We start from the raw sequence: 24582 nt of genomic DNA, 5'->3' as shown, positions 1-24582 counted from the left end.
TCTCACTCGGTCGCCCAGACTGGAGTGCAGTGGCCGCTCCCGGCCACCGCAGCCTCGACCTGCTGGGCTCTGGCGATCCTTCCACCTCAACCTTCCGAGTAGCCGGAATTACAGGCATACGCTGATTTTGATTTATTGTAGAGATGAGGTCTCGCTGCCCAGGCGGGCCTCGAACCCACGGCTCAGGCAATCCACTCACCTCAGCCTCCCAAAGGTGCAGAATTACAGGCTGAGCCACCGAGCCCGGCTATGCACTGCTTTTAGTAATAAGGCAATAAGGCAGTAATAGGTAGAGAGACTTAGGGATTCATTTTTAGGTGGGGTTTTCTTTCTCTCTGTGCCTCTGGTAGCAGTCAGTTGTGGCTCTTGGGCTTTTCATCTTACTGGCAGAGTGTGTCTGTTCTTGGATCTTTTCCTGAGATGAGGCCTAGGCTATGCTGTGAGAAGAGAAGAGGGTGTTTAGGGGCCAGTTATGTGACCCTACCCTTAGCCAGGCCATGTCTCCTGCCTTGAAGGCACCACTGGGAGGCAATGTAGCACAATGTGAACAGGATTGATGTCCTGTTTCCTCCACCTCATTGCTATGTGACCTTGAGCAGGAGACTTAACATCTCTGAGCCATGGTGTCCTCATTTGTAAAAGACATCTTCCTACATCAGAGGACTGTTATGAGGAATCAAAGGAAAAATGTGTGTCAAGGGCCATACACTGTGCTTGGTATGTAGTAACTGTGTCAGAGATGACAGCTATGACAGTCATTGCTGTCACAGGCAGTTCCCTCAACTCCTACCTGAGGCTCAGGCCAGTTTTGTTCAGATGAATTTAGTTTCCAAGAGATGTGCTAATTGGATTATTACATTTTCATGTGTTTACATCTATATATACATGCATGGCTTTGAAATCTACACATGAATATATTTATCCATTCAAGTTTCTCTTTTAAAAATCTGTAAGAATTATATTTTTGAGTCATTGAACCAGGATGAGATTGTTTTTCAAAAAAAGATTGCTATAAGTGATCATTATGTAGGCCATCAAAATGGAGAAAAATGTAGAAATGGAAATGAAAAGAAAACCAAAGAAAAGAACCTGAGATTGATACAGGGCCACCAGTAGCGTCCGTATTTTTATAAGCTGGGTATTTAAAACGGTTGGCACTTGCCTGCATTGTTTAGGGTTGGATGGCACAGACCAAGCTGTTAGGGTTGGGATAAATATTTTTTCGATTAATTCTACAACTTGTAGGCTTGTAATCAGGAGGGGCTTATCAGCAGCTTTTCAAAATCTGACATTCCACATGCAATGCCCCAATGGAGGAAATTCAGCACTCTGTGAACGCTTTTACAGTTGAATTCCACACACATGAATTATGACAAGTGAGGCTGACTACACTGTGGTTTGTTGTGTCTGGTCTGGTTCCTACTTTTAAAGTTGCAGTTGCATTTGGTCATTTGAAGCTTATTTTCACAGTCTGGCCAAGCCAGCAGGGTCCCGGGGCTCTGCAGGGGACATAAACCGCCAGCCTTTAAGCCGGAGTGCTCAGTAGATAAGCATTTCAAGACTTCATTGCATCATACAAAAGGACTTATGGGCTTATTTAACATACACTATTTGACTTAATTTAGATATTTAATGGAAAGAAAAGCCTTTTATTATCACTGAAGGAAAGAACTGCCAAACATTGTGAGGCTCAGTTGAAATATTATAACGGATGTACAGAGTGCAAATATATTTCACTGCCTTACATAATGGGGTGTTTAATAATAGTTGTTTCTTTAAATTTAGCACATGTATCTCAGACATTTGCACTTTGTAAATTACATGCCGTGGTTTAAGAAACTCCGTTTTTTAAAAAATTTGTTTTAATGAGGTATGTACTGATTTTTAAAAATGACCTTCAACTTTGATTTATGTTTATGAGCCCAGATTGGGGAGTCCCTGCCAGGAATGAACACTTTCCATCCTGACACTTTTTACAAACATAAATATGAGCGATGCTGGGTCTACTGACCTGATTGGACAAAGCTTTGTTGAATGTTACACTTGGTAGGCATCCGCCTCCTCTGCAGATCTGGGGGCTGAGGAGAATGGGGAATGGCGTGTTTACCTACAACATGGGGGGAGGGTATACATGGGTGTCTAGGAGGAACTCTTCTATCTTGCCACATCTTTGTGCCTTCATCTTTCAAGGGAATTGGACTGGCACACATTGCCAATGTTCAAATTCTGCTGATTCTTAAGTTGGGGTCCACTCCTGTTCTTCTAGGATGTGAGCAGCTGTTACAGGTTGAATTGTGTCCTTCCCCCCTATAGTTCGTATGTTGAAGCCCTAACCCCTAATGCCTCAACCTGTAACTGTAGTTGAAGATAGGGTCTTTTATTTTTTTCCGAGTTGGAGTCTCAGTGTGTTGCCCAGGTTAGAGTGCAGTGGACACCCTCGTAGCCACCCCAGCATTGACCCGCTGGGCTCCGGCAATCCTTCTGCCTCAGCCTTCCAAGTAGCTGGAACTACAGGTGAGTACTACCACTCCCGGCTAATTTTTTTTTTTTTTTGAGTTGGAGTCTCACTCTGTTACCCAGACTGGCATGCAGTGGCCACTTCCGGCCACCGCAGCCTCGACCTGCTGGGCTCCGGTGATCCTTCCGCCTCAGCCTTCCAAGGAGCTGGAACTACAGGCACACGCTACCACACCTGGCCAATTTTTGATTTATTGTAGAGATGAGGTCTTACCAAGTTGCCCAGGTGGGTCTCGAACCCGCGGGCTCAGGCAATCCACTCACCTCAGCCTCCCAAAGGCGTGGGATTACAGGCTGAGCCACTGAGCCCGGCTCCGGCTAATTTTTTATTTGTTGTAGAGACAAGGTCTCACCAAGTTGCCCGGGCTGGTCTCAAACCTGCAGGCTCAGGCAGTCCACTCACTGTGACCTCCCAAAGTGCTGGAATTACAGGCTAAGCCACCAAACCCGGCCATGATAGGGTCTTTAAAGAGGTGATTAAGTTAAAATGAGGTCATTAGGGTGGGCTCTAATTCAGTATGACTGATGTCCTTTTAAGAGGCGATTTGGACACAGACAAGCACAGAGGAAAGACCATGTAAAGACATGTCTAGAGGTAACCATCTACATGCCAAGGAGAGGCCTCAGAAGAAACCAAACCTGCTGGCACCTTGACCTTGGACTTGCAGCCTCTGGAACTGTAAAAAAATAAATTTCTACTATTTAAGACTTCAAGTCTGTGGTTCCTTGTTATGGCAGCCCTAGCCAGTGAATACAGGAGCACATCAGAATCAACACAAGGGCATGTGCCCACTTTAAAAAGTCTATTTCATATTATAATATAGTGTTTAAATGTGGAACATGATGACAAGAAAACCGTTACATGGAAGAAAACTTACAAAGATTGACAAAATCTACATGGAGAGAAGGGCTGTACTAGCAGATGCTGAAGTGATTGTCATGGATAGGGTTTACTGAGAAGTCACAGTGGGTTGGATGCAGCGCTAAGGATCTTGTATACATTGTCTCATATAAGCCTCACCACAATTCTGTAAGGTAGTAGCTGTTGCTATCTCTGTCTTATAAGTAAGGAAACTGAGGCAAGGAGATTAAGTGACATCCAGGAGATTTCAGAGCTAGCCAGATTAGGAGTCGAGATTCAAAGGCAGGTATCGCTCTCTAGACCTGTCCAAGTTGTTATTTTGCCAGGCTTTGGGAGGTCAGGGCTAAAGAGAGATGATTGTAGGCTATATCATGATAATTGGTTAAAAGATACAAAGACTCATCATCTTAGATTACCTTTCGGTCCTACCAGAGAGAATTGAAGTGTATTGAGTGTGGTGAAAATGTCACTAGTAGTAATAAGAATTACTAATATTACAAAACACTCAGTAGGAATGGGGCCCAACTGAAGCCCTGAACATACCTGCCTGTCAAACTCACAGTGGTCCTGACCATCTTCCCTAGAGTTTCCAAGGTGTCCGCACCCAGGTGACCTGACTCCAGGTTGGACCCCTAACCACTGGACAGCACTGCCTTCCCCTACAAGCCCAGTGCCTGCCTATAGGGTCTGCATCTATCACAGTGAGGGAAAAGAAGGCAGATGACATTTGGGTTTTTAAAACAGAAAAAAATAATGAAAAAACTTGCTGGGCATGGTGGCACACGCCTGCAGTCTCAACTACTTAGGAGGCTGAGGTGGGAGGATTGCTTGAGCTCAGAAGTTCAAGGCTGTGAACTGTGATTGTGCCACTGCACTCCAGCCTGGAAAGCAGAGTGAGACCCTGACTCAAAACCAGACAGACAAACAGACAAAAAAAGTCCTTCCCCCCAATCACAACAGCGATTTATGATAAATGTAAAGGACTTAAAAACCAAGTCAAAGCTAGAAGAAATAAAAGTTAGCTGTAGTCCCACTCCCTAGAAAGAATTACTTCTGGTATTTTTCTGTCTGCTGTTTTGGTGTTTATTCCCCCCTGTGGAAATATACTTAATGTAGCTATAAATATAATGAATACCTTTATAAGTGGCAGTATTTGTTAGAAGAGAGAAAAGGCTTTGCAATAAGACTTGGGTTTAAATCCTAGTTTCCCATTTACTAGCTGTGTGACTTTGGACACATTATTTTGTGTCTCTAAAATGGGGATAATAAAACTTCATTGGGGTTTGCAGTAGCCGAGTGTATGTAATGTGCTCATTTGCAACAGCCGGCACACAGTAAATACTCAAATAACTTTAAAAAGAATCCATTTTTGTAACACATTTTTATTACTTAGCAACATATCAGTCAACAAACATTGGGTGAACTGGTGTGGTTTGGGATCACATTTCCTTCTATGCCCTTGTTTATTTTTATAACACTTTTTAATGGGTGCATAGTATTTCACGATCAGTATGAATCATAATGTATTTAGTTTTTAATTGACATTTATTTTTCTGTTTTTATATGCCATAGATAATGCTGTGATGTATTTCTTTGCAGCCTGGTAGCTGAATTTTCCCCAGTGATTACTGTTTTGTTAGGATCCATCCCAAAGAGTGAGGCGTGAACAGAAATGCTTGGTTGTAAGTCACCCCCAGGAAAGGCAGCATTCACCCTGGCCCTGGCTGCGTATGAGAATGCCTCTTTCTATGTATGAAACTTTGATGTAATATTAGATGGATGGACACAGAAGAAAGCTCGGGCATAATTAAGCTCTAGAGGTCACCGGCTCAAACCTGGTATCCTGAGTAATGAGCGGCAACTCTTAGCTTTGAGAGAGAAAAAGGCAGTCGAGGACATGGATGTTCCACTACTTGTGTGCCCGTGGGAGGTGAGAACAGCAGGCCTCAGGTGGGGAGCCCTCCCTGCTGGCTGATCACTGTGCGCAGTGCTCTCCAATCCTGTAATTTAATCTTCTTAGCAATGCTTGGAGGTAGGGACTCTCATCAGCCCCATTTTACAGATGCAGAAATGGGGGTCTAGAGAAGTTGGGCGATTTGTGCAGAATCACAAGGCTCCTCGGTGGCAGAGTTGGGTGCTGAACTCCAGGTGCCTTGAGTCTCCGGTTGCCGCTCTTGTCCTAGGACATTGGAAGTGTAGATGCAAGTCTGGACGCAAGAGCCAGCCTGAAGACTAAGTCAAAGGTAGCTGGCTGGCTTGGAGGAAGGGCAGTGTGGAACCCTCTACAAAGTTACCAGGTGGTTGGAAAAGAACACCTGGGGCTTTAGCAGACGTGGGAAGGTGAGGAAGGGGAGCTGGTGTAGGGAGACTGTGAAGATTTTGGATGGTCGATATGGGGCTGTGGAGACAGGAGCTAGAGCAACCACTTTTACTGCTTTAAGATTTACGTGCCTTACCCACTTAGTCTTCAAACCACTCCATGAGACAGGAACTGTCATTCCCTCCATCTCATATCTGAAGCAGCGGCGGCAGCCCAGAGAGTGTGAGTATCTTGGTCCATGAGCAGCACAGCCAGGATGGGACCCCAGGCAGCCAAATCCCCATAGACTGTGCCAAAGCAGACCGGGACCTGGAACTCAGTGGAGAGTTTGCAATGGGGATATATTTGTTGGAAGTGATTGCTCCTTCCTTTTGAACTTTGCAGCAATTTTTGTCTGTAGAATTCATCTGGCAATTAATCATGTACTCCCTGTGACACGACTCTCATTGTTGTCTTGAAATGTTATTTAAATCGCACATTGTTATTTAACTTCTCGTGCTAGAGGCAGACTGTGCCTGGGTATCCCCCCACCTCACCCCTATACATGTGTACCACTGTGAATCAATACATGTTTGATTTAATTTCATTTGAGAGGCTTCCGGGTGGAAGCGATAATCTCATCCTTTAGACTTCAGACAGGTGACATTCGCAGAGGGGAAGAAGTATGAGAGGAAGGGGGGATGGTGCCCATGGTTGTGAGTCAGAAGGAAACCAAGAGGAGACCATAAGAGGAATGAAAAGCATCTCTCCTGCGCTGACGGGAGGACTGGGCATGCCTTGTCTGAGGTCAGAAGCCCCTCTCCTGGTCTCCTCTCTCAGGGGCAGCATCCCATGTCATTTCCAGGCTGCACTACCAGGGGCGACTTGGCTTCTTGCTTTCCTACTTCCCAGAATTGCCTGACTCCAAGCAAGAAGCCAAAGGATTTAGATTGTGGGAGGCAACGTGGAGCTTTGAATGGAATTACAGTCTTTGTATTCCCAGTCTGGCGTTATCTTGGGAGTCTTTCCAGATGTTCTTACTTTTCCTGTCCGAGCTGTTGGAAAAAAGGTACTCAGTAGTATTCGGTAGTGGTTAAGGCAGAGACTTGGGTTTCAGATAGATGTGATTTGTCACTCACCAACTGTGGCCTTGGGTCCTTTCCAGCCTTGGTTTCCTCTTCTGTGAGATGCTTACTGGTGCCACTTCTGGAAGGCTTAGTAAGAAGGGGATGAAAATGCTGTGTATGGTACCCTGTGGGCAGCGCAGGAAGGGCTTTGTGTACGCTAGCTGGTCTTTGAATGGGATGTGCTCAGAAGACTGTCCCAAAGTCCTATGACTCTGTTGAACACTAGAGTGAAAGACCAGTGTGTCCCTTTCCTTTCTCGTCTTTGCAGCAGACGCGCTACCACTTTGACTTTTTGACACTTCTCCTTGATGAGATTGTCTTAGTCATCAGCTCTTCTCTTGGCCTCTTGAGACATTTTCAAACCACGTCATTCCACTCTCTGGAATGTGTGTGCTTCCTTTCCCAGAAGGCGATGTGGCCATCAGACGTTAGACAACTCTCAGCCTGGTTGTTTTTGTCTTATCTACTTATTGTTTTGCCCAAGTTTTCTGTTTTATTTTTTAACTTTTTAAAGAATTGTCTGGAAGTTATTCTTCAGCCATTTCATTAGTCATTTGCTTTTTTGGTTTTAAAGATTGAGGAAAAATTACTTTGAGGCAGTGGGTCAGATGAACGTGGTTGGCTGGGTAACCCATTCCCTGCTGAGTCACCTGTCTGCTCTGGCAACTAAAAGCTGAAGTATACTTGATGACTAGTCACTGGCCAACATCACATAATTAGAAATTTCATTTCTCTTCCTTTTAAGTTGTGGGAGCTTGGATTCCTTGGTGGGTTTTTCAAAAGCACACCAAGCATTTTATCAATTGGATGACATAGCCTGAAATTCTTGGTCAGCCCCTGAAGTGGTTTTGCAATTTGAGGCATAAAATTGTAACGTATTTTTTAAAAACATAGGATTCGTTGCCTGAGCCCAGGGGTTCAAGACTAGCCTGGGCAACTTGGAGAGAGACCTCATCTCTACAGTAAATAAAAAAAATATATAGCCGGGCTCGGTAGCTCAGAGACCGAGGTGAGTGGATTGTCTGAGTCCGTGGGTTCGAGACCCATATCGGGCAACTTGGCGAGACCTCATCTCTACAATAAATAAAAAATTAGCCGGGCATAGTAGCGCACGCCTATAGTTCCAGCTACTTGGAAGGCTGAGGCAGAAGGATCGCCGGAGCCCAGCAGGTCAAGGCTGTAGTGGCCAGGAGCGTGCCACTGCATTCCAGTCTGGGTGTCAGAGTGAGACTGCAACTCAACAGCAACAACAAAAAGCCTATAGTTCCAGATACTTGGAAGGCTGAGGCAGAAGGATTGCTTGAGCCCAGCAGGTGGAGGCTGTGGTATAGCCGTGAGTGTGCCACTGCACTCTAGCCTGGGCAACAGAGTGAGACTCTGACTCAAAAATCATACATACATACATACATACATACATACATACATACATACGTACATCCATAAAACCATTAATTCAAATGCTGTCATTTTATAGGAAGGAAAGCCCAGGCTCTAAGAAGCTCACTGACTTAAAAAACAACTCAAATGATTGTTGGCAATGCTGAGACAAGTTTGCCCTTCCTGCTAGCTTGTCATGTGTACCCCTTGCCCTGGGCCTTGTTGCCCTTCTGCTAAAACTACCTGGAAATTATTGATTTTGGAGCTCCTTCCTTGAGAGGAGAGATCATTTGAAAGTCAGGAGTGGTGGCTGCCTCCAAATGCCCTTGGATTCTTCTCCTGGCACTGCCCCCCGCCGTGTATTCCTGAAGCATGTTATAAGCTTGGGAAATGAGTCTATTTCATATATTTGGACTCTGATGTCTGTGTGTTCTATGCATGATCCATCTTTTGAATGATGGCTGAGTCACCACACAGTGTTACCGTGTCTTCTAGTATCGTCTCCTCCCCATAGTTCCACATGTAATGAAGTAATAATGCTTAGTAATAGAGGTTGTTTATCATATTTTGATATCATAACCTTAATTTTTTTGTTGTTTGTTTTTTAACTTGGACATGAGCTTCAAACTTATTTGGAGGTTGGGGTGTTATATGTTTTAGCAAATAATTTGGCCTCTATTTTTATTCCTTTGAGAACTTTGTGATTAACCTCAAAGGCCTGTGATAGGATGGCTTTTGTTTCCAGTTGGAATATCAGGACACAGAGAACTCTCTAGAAGAGAGATTTGGCCCACCTGCTGTGGGACTTCACACTCAGCTCCACAGAGCAACTTTTCTGATGACTCTGTATGAACAGCCCTTTTAAATCCTACTTTAAGGGCCATTTTCTCAAGAGATTTTTCCTCTTTTTCTTCTTTTAACTCTTTTTGAATTTTCCTCCTTTTCCAATAACGAAGGGCTTGCTTTTCATTTTTGCATTAGAAGCCATTGCTTTTTTCAGATTGTAAAGCAGGCAAAAATCATCATAGAAAACAGATCTCAAAAGACTTGCAATTAATATTGTGACCCAGTTGATTTCTTCATTCTTTGAAACATTATTTTATTTTTCCCTCCCTCTCAATTGTTGCATATGCTTGTTATATAACCTTAACTTTTCACAGAAATATGGGTCTCATCAGTTAACAAGACAAATCTCTGGGGTTGTTGCAGCTGGCTTCTTGATTGTTCCCACTGGGGAAACTGAGGCTTAGGTTTGATGCTCTCTGCCTTCTACAAGACTTCCTACTGTAATTTTTTCCTGTTAGTAGTGACATCACCACTGTGAATATGATTCTTGTTCTTAGCCAATAGGAAGCCTTGGTTACCCGCACCCTGGTTCAAGGTCTTTGAATAGATATGTAGGGATCACCTCTCTAGTGTGAAGATGAAAATAATATAATTTGTTTACCACCTTGAGTTGTTTACCACAGGCTGTGAAAAATATGTTTTGAATTTTAAAGTGTGAAAAACAAGTGTGCTAGCTATCAAAAAAGCTTTTCCCTCAAAGTAAACATGTTTATAGAGCAAGACTCAAAACAAAATACTTGATAAGCCCAGCCAATCAAAAGAAAGTAAACATGTTTACCACAAAAGCCTTATAAAAGAACCCAGATGGCAGTCGGCTTTCTGTTCACTTGACCGTCCTTGCTGAGACTCCCAAGTCTGGGGGACAGGGACACTACTTTCCCTGCTAGCAGGAGGCCTGCCTTATGCAAGGCCTGTTCAGTTAGAAGACACAGTTTGCCAGGGGGAATGGAAGGTTTGTATTTTCTGCCATTGAATCGAACCCTGAGCGTAAGGTATTTGTGAAACTAATCCTGGAGGTCCCATGATTCTTAAATAGCAACTTGTCATAGATAAAGTGCCAAGTGATCTTTTGGGGATGCTTCCTGACTTCCCAAGAGAGCCTCAGAACAGTGTCACACCTAATGACCTTCTGAGCCCTAGGCAGTGTAGTGTCAGTGTCTGGGATATAAGATGGTTCACACCCAGCCTCTGCCTCACCAGTCTCACTCTGGTGAAGGAACCAAAGAGCTTGAAAAGAAAGTTGGTAGAAAAGTCAAGAACTTCCTGAGGGATACAGGGGTTTTCAGGATACTGCGTATCACGAAGTGAGTCTTAGATGATACAAAAAAGAGAGTTTAGAAAGGGGAAGAGGGACTGTGCAAATGGGGAGGAGTTATGGATTCTTGGTGGTAGTGGCATGTCTCAGTATTGTCCAGAAGCAAGTTCAGGAGATGTGACCTACAGGTGGCTTTATGGGAACTTGTTAGTCAGGAGGGAATTTCAGAATTCAAGGTTTTAGAGGTGGAGCCATTCTAAAGGATGGTGAGGTCCTTATGTAAGCCAAGCCCTCAGGTGTAGAGGAATAGTAGCAGTTAACTGGCACTTATTAAGCTCTTACTGTGTAAGGGCAAATAGGAACCCAATTTTCAATATGGAAGAACTTGATCATGGCTGCAGCTAGTAAGTGGCAGAGCTAGGATTGAACCTGGGCAGTCTGTTCTGCAGCCCATGCTCTCATCTACTGCACTATAATGCTTCTGAAGCAGACCAGGAGCTTTTTAGAGTTAAGGAAGTTCAACTCAAACAGGCATGCATTCATTCATTCAACAACAAAAAATTGTTTTTAGTGTTTTGTCTTTACTAGGCCTGATTTAAGTCTTGGCCAAGCTGTTGGAGTGACCATCTTTGTGACTACTGAGACAGAAATTGTGAACCAGATACAGGCTGAATATCCCTACCTATTATGGATTTTGGAATATTTGTATTATAAACACTTACCGGTTGAGCATCTCAAATTCAAAAATCCCCAATTCAAAATGCTCCAATGAGCATTTCCTTTGAGCTTTCTGTTGGTACTCAAGAAGTTTCAGATTTCGGAGCATTTTGGAGTTTGGTGTTTTGGATTCATAGTGCTCAACCTGTACTAAAATACCTGAGAAAGGTGTAGAGAGCATCCTTGACATTTAGAAGTAAAAGCCATGTGTTTGGACTGGGAGCAGTTGTTTCCTTACATGTGATCATAAAAAGAAGCATTTTGAGGGATCTTGGAATCACAGCAGAGGGAGGCAATGGCATTTTCCTTGGGTTCCTTGGGGGTAGGTGATGGGCAAGATGGACTGTTAGCAGAGCAACAACTTGGCTGTAGCAGGGATTATAGAGAGGGCAACTCTTTCTTCTTTATTTGCATGAAAGTCAAGGGATGTGGAATGAGTAGCTTCCGAAAAGGAGAGAGTGACATTTTTAAGGAATAAACAAGTCTCTCGATTCATCCAGATGTTGGTAATGGAAGGTGATGGAGAGAGGTAAGCATTGGGGCCCAGGAGGAGGAGGAGTGGCGTTTCTTCAACACAGGAGAGGGATTCTGGGATGTCCGAAATGGGTTGGATGATGGTCTCTCTCATCCTAGAAGGGAAGTGATAACAAAGGGCAGTTAAGTAAGTTATTTTCCATAGCAGGGTTGGGACGTACGAGGGGGGACCCCCTCCAAAAAACCCCGATTTTTTTGGGGGGGGGATGAACCCTTTATAGTACCTGCTTCTCAACTATGTAAATGTTCTAGGAACCCATTAGCACCAGTGTACCAACTAGTGTTGTTGTGAGAGGCTGCATTCAGTTTCAGTAAATTTGTTTTGGAGATTCATTCAATGTATTTACCCATTTCATGATGGGTGATTTACGAGTGCGCCTGCCTGCACTGCACCGAGTGGAGTATATAGCAGTTTTTTACCAAAAGGGGCATGACCCTGTGTCCCACCCTCCTTATCCATCCATCTTGCCCTGAGTGACTTTTTTCATTTTCCAGATGAAAAATGTCCTCAAAGGGAAACATTTTGCTGATGTGGAAGAAATGAAACAAAAAACAGTAGAGGCACTAAAAGGCCTAAAAATGGACATGTTCAAAAACTGTTTTGAACAGTGGAAAAAGCATCTCAATAAGTGTATTGCATTAAATGGAGAGCACTTTGAAAGTGACAGAAATTTAAACATATAAGCACAGATACACTATTTTTAATAAATAAACCCATTTTGGGTGGATCCTCCTATGTCAGTGGGGCAGACAGATGCCACAGAAGACCTCCTCAGTCAGCAAGTTTCAAGCAGAATATTCAGAAGATGGTTAGTAAAGAGAACAATAAACAAACAAACCAAGAAGGCTTTTGGTTGAGCCTCAGAGCTAGAAAAGTAATTACATAGAAACCATATTCCCCCTGTGTTCTAATTAATCTAGCAGGTTTACTTAAAAACTTGTTTTTGAGCATAGATACCAATAAGTTCTCTGGTGAATTGAAAGGAATCTTACTAGTGGAAGCTTGGTAAAAGGAAGAGCGATGAATTCTCAAGAACTTTATTCTCGGGAACAAAAGTTAAGTGGGCCGAAGCCAAGGAGATTGGTGCAGTGACCTGTTTGGTAAATCTGGTGACTGTTTTTACTAGAACTTTAGAACTTAGCTAAAGACAGATGCTTATTTAGGGTGCATTTGAGTTATTATTTTTATTATTATTATTTTAGCGACATGAGTATTATTTGTTCTTTTTTTCCTAGCCTTATGAATCGAGGCAGATTGGCATTTTATTTATGAGCTGACAACACATACCTTTCTTTGCAGCTGATGTGCTTTTTTGAACTGGGTTCAACATTGTCAGAAAGTTATTCACAGTAGTTGATGATGGAGCCTGCTCCACCTACTTCTGTTCCTTTTCTATTTTGGTGCCATTTGCAACAAAGGAAACCAAGTTAGTAAATTAGAGAAGGATTCAAGCTCTTACAAATGTGCTTCTTCCTATTAGGTTGTGTAACCGATTAGACAAAGTGGGCCTGCTCTTTCTGTGGCGTGTGAGACCTGAGGGATATCTGTGCAAACTCCATGACTTTGACTGAGGGAGCTCCCTGGTCTTCTGACCAATCTGATTTAGCTGCATTTTAATAACTATAAGATGTATTTTTGTGTATGTCTATGTATTCGTAGGTACATATATACATTTGTACATGCATACATGTTTATATTATGTGTGTGTATAAAATTCCAGATTTAGCATTCTCCCACCAGGGGAGATGCAGTGGACAAGACACTGAGTTTGTATCGGGGTCCCTAATAGAAATGGCTTTACTTCTCCTAGACCTGAAGTGGATAAGGAGAAGGGGAATAGGGGTGAGTGAACCTGGAGAGAGTAATTGTGTGGAGACAGCTGCCTGGCAAGGCTGTGACTAGTGTCAAAGAGGGACTCAGAGCCAGAGGAATAGATACCCCATCTTCTCCGGCCTCCTAAGATGAGACCTCCCATTGGTTGAACCCAACTAGAAGCCAGAGGGCAGCCTTCCAGGACACTGAGCAGCATGGGGGGTGGGGGTCAGAGCATCTGGAAAACCATCCAATGCATTTTCTTCTGGGAATGCACATTAACCGCCATATTCACCCAGGTAACCCATAGGAGAGGTCAAGGTGGGAAACAAGTTTCTAGGTCTTCAGGATGGCTGGAAGGCACCTAGCTTTAGAGCAGTGGTTCTCATGTGTGGTACTGAGACCAGTAGTTCCAGCTTTACCTGGGAACTTGCTAGAGATTCTCAGACCCCACCTTGGACCTACAGGATGAGAAACTGGGAAAGGGCCCCAGCAATTTGCTTTTTTATAAACCTGCCTGGAGAGTCTGGTGCTTGCTCAGATGTTAGTGAAGTGGTGAAGGCTCAACAGATATCAGTTTGCTAAGATGGCTACTATTAGCCTGCTTGAAATGCTGAGCATGTTGTCTGTATCAATCCCCCATTTGTAATTCTGCAGACCCCCCCAATCCTTTTTTTTTTAAGGACAGACAATATTTCTTCAGTAGTAATAGAATCATAGATTATATTTAGGCCATGGGGGCCCAGTACCCAATGCAGTTCGTTCTTTTAATTTCTAGGTTCTTCTCTCAGCTATGCAGGAAAGTTCCAGGGCAGGCTTTTGGAGGTTGTTTTTGAAAAATAGATGCAAATACTCTCTGTGCTGTTGTTGTTTTCCTGGTGCCTGGCAGTGTTTGGTAAACAACTTGATTGCTAGGTCCCGGCCTCAGGGAACCACAGCTGCTCTTTCCAGCTCCCTGCAGACTTTTATACAGAGCAGGGATTGCTTCAGGGAAAAATAAACAGGGGAGAACAAAACAAGAAAACATCACTGTTGTTTTGTTGCTGTCTCTACCTGTTTTCCCGGAGTTGTTTTGCAACCACAGACCCTGGGATTTTGGTTCCTCTGCTTTCAAAAACAAAGCAGGCCCGGGTGACATTTCAGGCTTCTCTCTCCATGGCTAGACCATGGCATTTGGAGTAGCCACAGGACTTGGAAAGCTTTGGAAAAGACTTAGTAGCCACTGCCAGAATGCATGCATTTTTAAATATGTAAATTGAAAAGGGAGAAAGCTTCATTCTCTCTAATGACCCCCAAGATGGTAATCTGGCTTTTCAAATCTCTTGGAAAACAGATTGAATATGGCACAATTAATGTTTCAGCACTTCTAGGCTTTTCTCTCAAATATTTTAATGGGCTTTTAATTTATTGTAGCTCTTGATTAGCAGGGTTGAGGCAGGGTTGCTACTGACCTCCTGGGCCAAGGTGCTCCTGGGGCTGTAGTGAAGTGGAAAAGAACAAAGAGTTGCTAGTGTTTTCAGCTGGAGCCTCCCAGGACTGATCCCTCTGGGGCTCACTGAATAATTCCTTGCTCTAAAGTGAGCAGAGAGCAATGCAGTGTTCTTCTTGGGAACTTCATCAGAGTTACCTGGGGTATGCAGTAGAAATGCAGATATGTGGAACCTCATTAAGACAGCTGGACTGTAGAAGACAGCAATCTGCATTTCTCGCCGGTGCTCCAGTTACACACTTAAGCTTGCAGTCTCTGACCTTGGCCTTGGTGATTGATATTGCTACAGTGTAAATAAGTGAGCTACAGTAGGAAGCAAGTGATAGTACTCCTAGATTTTGTGTGTGTGTGTGTTTTGAGACTTGCACATTGTTTTGTGAATGCGTTTTTCATTTACTAACAAGTTCACAAGTTGGCTCTCCTCTACCTTCCTAAATCAGAGAACTTTCTTCCTAAAATTGTTTCCCTTTGACGGGAGGTAAATCTTTTAGAATGTTCTTGTAGAAAGGTGATACACTTCTGTTTGTCTGAAAAGGTCTTATTTCATCTTCATTTTTGAAAGATACTTTTTCTGGGTATACGATTCTAGGTAGACAGTTCCTACCCCCTACACCCTGGGCTGTATGTTGGGTAATTTATTTGGGTATCTTCTTCCCCCCACCCCGATTTCAGTTGCTATATTTTTCATTTCTGGAGCTCAGAGCATTTACGTATTTTGGTCAGCAGTAGAGCTCCATGAAGATGGAACTTAATCCTATGTCTGTTGGATTCTTAACAAAACACACATACAAAACCAAAATCAATTCCACAAGCTACAGTGGTGATTTAGCCTTTATTTATTTATTTATTCATTATATTTTTGAGTTGGAGTCTCACTCTGTGGCCCAGGCTGGAGTACAGTGGTGCACGCTCACGGCTACCACAGCCTCGACCTGCTAGGCTCAGGCAATCTTTCCACCTCAGCCTTCCAAGTGGCTGGAACTACAGGCACGCACTACCATGCCCAGCTTATTTTTTTGATTTATTGTAGAGATGAGGTCTCACCAAGTTTTCTAGGCTGGTCTTGAACCCCTGAGCTCAGAATCCTCTTGCTTTGGCCTCCCAAAGTGCTGGGATTACAGACTTGAGCCACCATGCCCGACCTATCCTTTATTTTTAGATATGTCTGGGTACTTTAATGTATTAGAAATCAAGAAATGCAGTACTACTGATCATACTCTTAGAGTATTTTTTGGCCAATTTATGTCTTAGCTAGAAACCTGCCACTACTCCAATCTGGAATGAAAATTAAATTCCTACATGAATTCTCTTTCTTCACTGGCTGTTGTTTGCTGGTGAGCTGGTGACTTGCCTACTACCCACCCTAAAACCTTTGAATGTGCTGTTTTGACCTTGTAGAATGCTTTTTCCACCCATCTCGTAATTCCTTTCAAAACCTTCTCAAGCTCAATTAATTCCTCTAGAAAGCCCTTATCTGCCCTGATACCTACTGTGTGTTTTTCTATGATCCTGCCTACAATTTCTCCCGAAGCACTCTAAAGTCACAAAACCAGAGTCATCTCAACAATCATTTGCTACAAGGATAGCAAGTTTTTAAAAAAAATGTAAACTATTAAAATTCTGAAATTTCACTAAATAGAAATTTGGATGACTGCCCTCGTTTGTAGAATTGAAAGCTCTTGAAGCCCTAGAGCCTGTTCCCATGTGGTAATTGGCAAGTGAAGTGCAGTGGCTGCTCCCTTGAACTGGGAAAGTGGAGTTTTCCAGCTTGCTGTGTTCCGCAGCTCTCACTGTTACTTCGTACCTGACCTGCTTCACTGGCTTGCATTATCTTCCTGTCCATGGTGGCCTCCTTAGCTTTCTCTGTATGAAAAAAGGAGGCTTCAGTTCAGAAAGGTTAAGTGTCTTATACAAGGCCTCACAGCCAAAATTCACTTGAGCAAGCTTGGGTCAGAAGCATATCTAGCATAAGATAGGTGCTCAAGCCAGGCTCGGTGGCTCAGCCTATCATCCCGCGCCTTGGGAGGCTGAGATGAGTGGATTGCCTGAGGCCGCGGGTTCGAGACTCGCCTGGGCAACTTGGCGAGACCTCATCTCTACAATAAATCAAAAAATGAGCCGGGCATAGTAGCGCGCACCTGTATTTCCAGCCACTTGGAAGGCTGATGCGGAAAGATCGCCCGAGCCCAGCAGGTCGAGGCTGCGGTGGCCGGGAGCGGCCACTGCACTCCAGTCTGGGCGACTGTGTGAGACTCCAACTCAAAAAAGAAAAAAAAAAGATAGGTGCTCAAAATTTTTGTATTAGTGTATTGGCTGGAAGAATATGCAGTTCTTCTTAGTGCTTTATAGAATCAGGCTACTAAAACTCTCTGTACCTCAGTTTCCTTATCTGCATATTGAGCTTACAATAATAGTATCTACTAGGTCCTTTATTGTTCTGTTCTTATAGAAGAAAATGATATAACTGTTGGGAAATACTTAAAACAATTTCACTTAGTAAGTTTTAAACACATGGCACTTATGTTTTTAGAGAATGCTGAAGAATTCAATTATTGATTCATCTGTTGATTCAAAAGATTTATATTGAGTGCCTGCCTTGAGCCAACCATTTTTCTGAAGTTGTGGAGAATAGTGATGAACAAAATGGTTCCTTTGCTTCATTGAGCTTATAGTCTAGTGGGGAAGAGAAGTGAATAAATGAGGGAAAATGTTTATAGATTATAGCCAGAGCTTTGCAATAAGCAAATAAAATGATATAGTTGAGAGTAACTGGGAACCTAGCTTAAGTAGGTCAGCAGGACAGGTTTCTTGAAGTGGCCTTTGTCCCTAACACCTAATGATGAGAAGGGGTCAGCTATGTAAAGAATAGGTTCATGGCATGCTGGGAAGCTGGAACAGCAGATACTCTAGCCCAGAGGCAGGGAAACACTTTGTTTGCTTGATATAGAAGGAAGGTCACTGTATCTGCATTGGTTGCAGTTCAGGATTCGGTTGGTGGTTTGCAGGTAACATTAGAGAAGCAGAGAGTAACCAGATTATGTAGGGCTTTAGGCAATGGGAAGAAGTTTGGATTATATCCTAAAGATGGTAAGAAACTTCAACTCATTTCTTTTTGCTATGTGACATGGACCTTATAGCTTTGGGGAGCCTCTCTGAGCCTTGGAAGTGCTTCTTAGATCACAGGGTCGCTTGGGGTTTGGAGAACAGGACTTGATTATTTGGATTCAAAATGTAATCCCTGATTAGCTGTATCAGCATCCCTGAGTAGTTTGCTAGAAATGCAGAATTTTAGACCTCACTCCAAACCTACTAAATCACAGTCTTTGGGGGTGGGTTCCAGGATTCTGTACTCTAAAAAGCTTGCCAAGAAATATTTATGCCTACTTAAGTTTGAGAAGCATTGATCTAGAATATATTTGGACAGATTTCCACAGGAGTTGAAATTATGCTCTCTGGAGAGGAATTGAAGCCTTTCTGTGGGAAACCAGGGGATGCTATCAGCCACTTAGGGTGCCAGCTCACTAGGGTTGGGCACTCGTGCTGGGTGAGAATTCTAATCACTTGCAAAACTCTCTGCCCATAGCACACCTTTGATGTCAGTGGCAGTTCAGCATAGGAGTGAACCATGGTAAAAACCTCTTTTTTAATCGGGAAACTTAAAAAAGAAGCTAATAGGTTGGTTTACTTAGAATAAGTATGCTTTATTCAAACAGTCAGAGACTTAGAAGTAGAAAGAACTTGGAGAACATTGGTTAATGCCTGACCTTGTAGATGAAGAAACTGTGATCCTGAGATGTTAAATGACTCTCCTGGGACCACACACTTGATTGATGACAGCACTGAGTCCAGAACTTTGTCTCAACTTTGAGTCCTGACCATTGCACCGTATGTTCTCTTGGTGGAAGTATCTTCATGAGTACCTTATGTAATTACTAACCATTTTCACAATAAGATAGGATTATTTTGGAGGAAAAAAAATCATGAATGGTTGCCTCTCCCACTAGTTTTAATGTTGATTGTTATTTCTAAAATTGTTTAAAATAATTATAAGTTTTATTTTTTTGTCCTCTGGAAAAGATCATTACTTAATAGGAAATGGTACATTTATCTGTGTAAGATTTGAGCTAAAACAGCTTGTCGTTACCTGAATGCTTTATAACAGGACCTGATTTTTTCAATGCTAAAATATTTGATATTTGGCACAAAGTCCACAATAAACTAACAACCTTTCAGGGTATATATTGAAGTAAATGTATCTTTCAAAACAGCATTTCTAGTTCATATTTGATACTGTTACACTTGATATATTGACATACCCTCACTTGAACGGTGTTTTCCCCTTTCACTAGAAACTATGTCTGTCTTGCTGTTTTCAAGTTTAAGGAAGTCGTGGTTTTAGAAGTTACATCTTAGTGATGTGTAAAAAAATATGTTTGTGTTACAGTGTCCCAAGAGCTTTTGCCTACAATTCCAGTTTCCGATCGAAACATTTTGGCAATGGTGAGGCCTTCGATCCCTTCTCTGATTTGCTGCCAACCATGAATGGATGGATGTGATGCCTGCTAGCCAAAAGGGTGAGTGAAAACTCATGATTATTCATCTGAAAGTTCATAAGACAAAAAACCCATCAGGAGAGTTGCCCACACATTTTGAAAGAAGGAACAAACTCTGTCATTGTTTTCTGCTAGAACCTTTTCAGATGATTCCTACAATGATCTGAGAATTTATAAAAGACATAATGGGACTTAGGATAACTTTGTTTTAATCACACTTTGAAGGGTAAGCTATGTGAATCAAAGACCACATGCACAATTAAATGAGTAATTGCCTTTTTGGTCCCATTACAACTTGGTGATGACATGGGCCACCATGAAATAAGACTATAATTTCTTCATCTTGGGTTTTAGAGGAAATTTAAGTGTGATTTGTTTATTGAGAGAGTCCCATCCCAAGCTTTCCCTATCATTAGGGCTCTTGAGAAAGCCAAAGGGTCGGAAACTTGGAATTCTCAAAGACTTTTTTGAAAGACTTTTGGGAATTTTTTTTCTGTCATCGTTTACTTCATCATGTTATTTGTTGACTTTTTAGGGGGAGGTTAAAAGGGGAAGGATGATTTTTTTTTTAATCTTATGTATATTTTCCATCTATCCTGTTCCTTAGTAATCAGTGACTGCCCATAGTAATGAACACTGTGGCTTGCCCTTATCAGAGACAATGATTGGTTGAGGCTAGGTATTTTGTGTGACAACTCTGACATCATCTAATGGTAGCTTTGTCATGGAATGAGGTCGATTTTATGGAGAACCATAGAATTTCAGGGTTTTTTATTGAATGCATTTAATGGTAGGAGCCATTGGTATAAACTCATCTTTTTTGTCTTAGCACGGTTGTATTCAAAGCAAATTCTGTGTAATGGAGGGAAATGTAGTGAAGCAGAAAGAGCACTATATGTGAAGTTGGGAAACCTAGTAGTTACCTGACATAGAACAACTTAGTCTGTCTTCTCTTTGATTTCCTATATTTAAAACAAAGCATTGTAGATTAGAGAATTCTATCCTGTCAGTGTTATCCAGGCCCGAGAAATTGTCTACTTAAAGCTCCTCAGATTACAAATGGGACAGCTGAAGCCCGCAGAATCTAGCTGGAATGGATAAATCCTTGGGGTTGGTCAGGTCTTGACCATAGTTATTTTAGTCCTCAATCATTGGTTCTTTCTGGCTTATCTCAATTACAAAGAGTAAGGCATCCAGCTTACTAAACCTCTTCTAATAAGTGTCTAAGACATTGTTATACATTCAACTATTTGGGCTACATTTTTAAAAACATTATAGCTAGAGGTCATTTTGACAAATCCGTCTTTTATCATAGATTAAAAACTATGCTAGTTGCCTGTAATCCCAGTACTTTGGGAGGCCAAGGTAGGAGAATTGCTTGAGGCCAGGAGATCAAGATCAGCCTGGGCAATTTAGTGAGACCTCTTCTCTACAAAAACATTTTAAAAAACAAGTTGCTGGATGTGATGGTGCACGCCTGTAGTTTCAGCTACTTGGGAGGCTAAGGTGGAAGAATCACCTGAGCCCAGGAGGTCAAGGCTGTGGTTAGCAATGAACATGTAACTGCATTCCAGTCAGAGTGACAGTGTGAGACCCTGACTCAAAAAAACAAGCAAAAACTATGTTAGTTTTAGTGTCTATAGAAACTATGTCCTTAGTGAAGCAACTAGCCCAAATATCAGAGACCAGATTATCCTCAGAGAACTTGTTGGCTCTAAGATTCACTTCCACTTAGGCTAGTTTTTAACTGACTACTCATACTATGCATTCTATTCTGTTGGAGCTAGAGACAGAAAAAAAACCCCAGCCTTCTATCTTCTTTACAGTAGTCTTTCTTTCACTGGCAAGAAATAAAGCAAATAGTAAACAGTAACACATAGGGCAAAGATGTCCACAATAAAGAGAAATGATGGGTCGGGCTCAGTGGCTCAGCCTGTAATCCTGTGCCTTTGGGAGGCTGAGGTGACTGGATTGCCTGAGCCTGCGGGTTCGAGACCCGCCTGGGCAGGCAAAACCTCATCTCTACAATAAATAAAAAAATTAGCCAGGCGTGGTAGCACGCGCCTATAATTCCAGCTACTCGGAAGGCTGAGGCGGAAGGATCGCTGGAGCCCAGCAGGTCGAGGCTGTGGTGGCCAGGAGCAGCCACTGCACTCCAGTCTGGGTGACAGAGTGACACTCCAACTCAAAAAATAAAAAAAAATAAAATAAATAAAAAGAAATGATGAATGAAATCATGGAATTTAGAACTCTTAGAGATCTTTGATCTTTTAAGCTTTTACTGTGTGGTCCTGGGCAAGTCCTTTGGTCCCCTCACCTGTGAACTTCTTCTGAGGTTTTCCATTGCTGTGCAGCTCTGATAGGTTTTTGTGAATGGTCTGTCTGCTAGTGAGCAGATAGCGCATGTTAAGAAAATATATATATCTTCGGGGTTCCAGGTAAAGTTCAGAACAAACTGGATCTGAATCATATACACAAGAAAATTCATAAAAAATACTTAGAATTCGGAGGGTATTGAAATAGCAACAAACTCAGGTTTTTGGTTACTTGTCATCTCTGTCTTCAGTATTGAGAGAGTCTGACTCAATCCCACTATTATAAAATTGATGTATGAGATTTAACAAAACCACATGAATGGATTTATTGAATACTAGGCTCAGTGTGTTAATTTCAATTGGATTAAGACCAATTATCCAGAAAATTAGAAGAACTATAATGAAAATGATATCTCTTTTGAAAAACTATATAGTTAAGCCCAATTGAAGGCTGTTTTTTTTTGTAAATAAGGAAGTTTTTGTAGTCCTCAGTCTGTAATAAACTTCACTATATTTTCAGTGGAAAGTAGAGGTACCTGAAATCCTATGAGTTGGAACACATGTTCTGATTTTCTCTGTGCCTCTCAATTTCTCCTCAAGGCACACTTCCAAGCCTTGCTCAGAGGACTGATTCCCTCCCTCTGTGACACAGTGCCTGACTTTCCATGCGTTCTGTGTCTGATAGCTAGTTAGTCTTTCCATTGTCACAAATTTATTCACAGTCCTGTGCCTTTTAGAACTTTACAGTATATTGAGTAATCAAAAGAAGCACCAATTAACTGTTTCAGCTGTTAATTTGGAGTCTTTAGTCCTGAAATAAACTCTAATTCTGAGTGCAGCATTTCATAGTAAGTGTCCTGGTAGAGCAGGGTCAGTGTCACAGGGGTAGGCAGCCAGAACAACAAATCGCCTAACTCAAATGCGAGGAAATGAAACCATGAGAAGGAAGGTTTGCAAAAATAGATCATTATGGCCAATTTTTTAAGGTCAGAAAATGGGTAATGTACTCGATTGATGTTGGCAATAGCCATGGCTGCATAATAAATTGACTTAGGGGCAGGATATGGAGAAAGAAGGGCCAAGCACTTCACGTTTCTCTTTGTGCTGTGGTTCCTTAATGCCACCGTTCACCAGAAGTGAATCACAGAGTTGGCTCCTGTTTCCTTGGTATGAAGCTTTGGTTGATATTGGTACCTACAGGATGCACATCACAGGACTCCCAGAGTGTGGGGTGCCTATATTTGCTGCATTTTTAATAGGCAGTTAGCCACAATGTTATTCATAAATGTGAGCGTAACAGTCTGGATTTGCATAGAGTTTTCCTGAGAAGAATTGACTAAAGATGGCGAGGATGCTGGCTTGTCATTCTCTGCTTTGTCACTGCATCGCCCCTACCAATAAGCTGCTTCTTGCTGGTGGGTCTGGCGAAAGGGCATATATGTCATGTGATGTCGCCGAATCTTGTTTACCCTCAATTGTTCTCCCTTATTTGCCCTCAGTTCCTCTTTTGACCGCTCTCATAATCAAATTCCCAACTTTTGACTTACTAGGAAGAGATACAAGCGTGGGAAAATATGTCCTTCACTTAAGACTCGACGTTGAATGGGAGTTCCTTGCTTTTAAAAGTAAAACTTGAGAAACTGGGCTTTTTTGGTCATCGGTTTGGGGGCATGAGGGTGATGGTGCAGCTTGGTGGGTGCAGCTGGAAGGTACCTTGGGACAGGAAAGCCGACTGACGGACTCCACATCTGTGCTGCCTGGTGCTGCAGCCTGTCAGTGCGCCAGTGCTTAAACTTCCAGTCTCTGAAATTTTGACTTTGAAAAGTAATTTTAACAATTTAATAAACTACATAATATGTTTTATAAGCTGGAGCGAATGATCTTAAGTATTTTGGTCTCTTCATAACACAATGAACCTAATATTGGTAAAAATACAGATCTTCACTCACACCATAAAGAGAGGCTAGATTTAATAAGCAGTTATGAGCACTGGCAGCTGCCGATCAGATTGTATCACTCGGGCCCTGGCATGCGAAGACAGTGTCAACTTACATTTTATCTCTGAAGTATTTTCGAGGCGTTTATTTTGCCTTTCTCTCCAGTTTCTAACCTAATACAAGTAATGTAATTGGCTGAATATTTTCCACATAGCTAATTGGCTAGAGGCCAAGGTGGAAACCATTGTCTGACTTGATGAAGATCAGAAATTAAGATGACATTTACGCGGAGGTGATGGAATACATTAGTAATGTAGTCATTCAAGATGGTGAGAGTGTCCATCCTTTCCTTCTCCTAAGAGCAGGAGGAGTTCAGAAGATGGTGAAAGTACCTCTGTCCCCTCTCCCCAGCCCTCCAGTACTGCACAGCAGTGGCCTGCCCATCCCTATGTCAAATTTACTTTTAAATTCTTCAGACCGAACTGTAAGACAAACTATTGAATTCTTCCATTTGTCAGTTAAAAAAGAAAACCCACCAACTACTATTGTAAGATTAAATTCCAATTAGAAGATTGCATTTAATTTGGAAGCTATAACATTGTTTTAATGAATTCTGTTAGAGGTGACAGTTTATGTGAGATAAATTTATATAGTGTAGGTAGATATAAATTCATTGGATAATGTTAAACATGTTACTTCATATATATTAGCTGTGAAATTTATTTCTTCTCTAGTTATGTCCCTGAGGAGGTAGAGTCAGAGAGAAAAACATATCTTCAAAGAAAGAACTCTTTCTGTCCTTTCAGATATTTGCTCTAAAACAGTCTTTTCTCACTTTTATTAAAAAAAAATCTGTTAAATTTCTGCATTAACTGAATTTATGATTCTTGGTGTATGCTATTTATAAAATTGAATATAGGTTTTATGATATAGGAAATTAG

General features: G+C 42.1%; 1 protein-coding gene across 2 annotated transcripts in view; it reads left to right on the top strand.

The window, feature by feature from the left end:
* The window catches only part of FOXP1 (forkhead box P1), a 614874-nt gene that overhangs the window by 68495 nt on the left and 521797 nt on the right, over nucleotides 1–24582 (top strand). For both annotated transcript variants that reach the window (XM_021714901.1, XM_008062851.1), the window contains one exon: nucleotides 19281–19410. The gene's annotated coding sequence lies outside the window, so the exon portion shown is untranslated. Of the gene's footprint in view, nucleotides 1–19280; nucleotides 19411–24582 lie in introns of those variants that run through there.

Source organism: Carlito syrichta, unplaced genomic scaffold, assembly GCF_000164805.1.
Source record: "Carlito syrichta isolate Samal-C Ts95f unplaced genomic scaffold, Tarsius_syrichta-2.0.1 Scaffold305868, whole genome shotgun sequence".
Lineage (NCBI taxonomy): Eukaryota > Metazoa > Chordata > Mammalia > Primates > Tarsiidae > Carlito > Carlito syrichta.
Note: the sequence above shows the minus strand (reverse complement) of the source record. Positions and strands in the feature narration are given on the sequence as shown.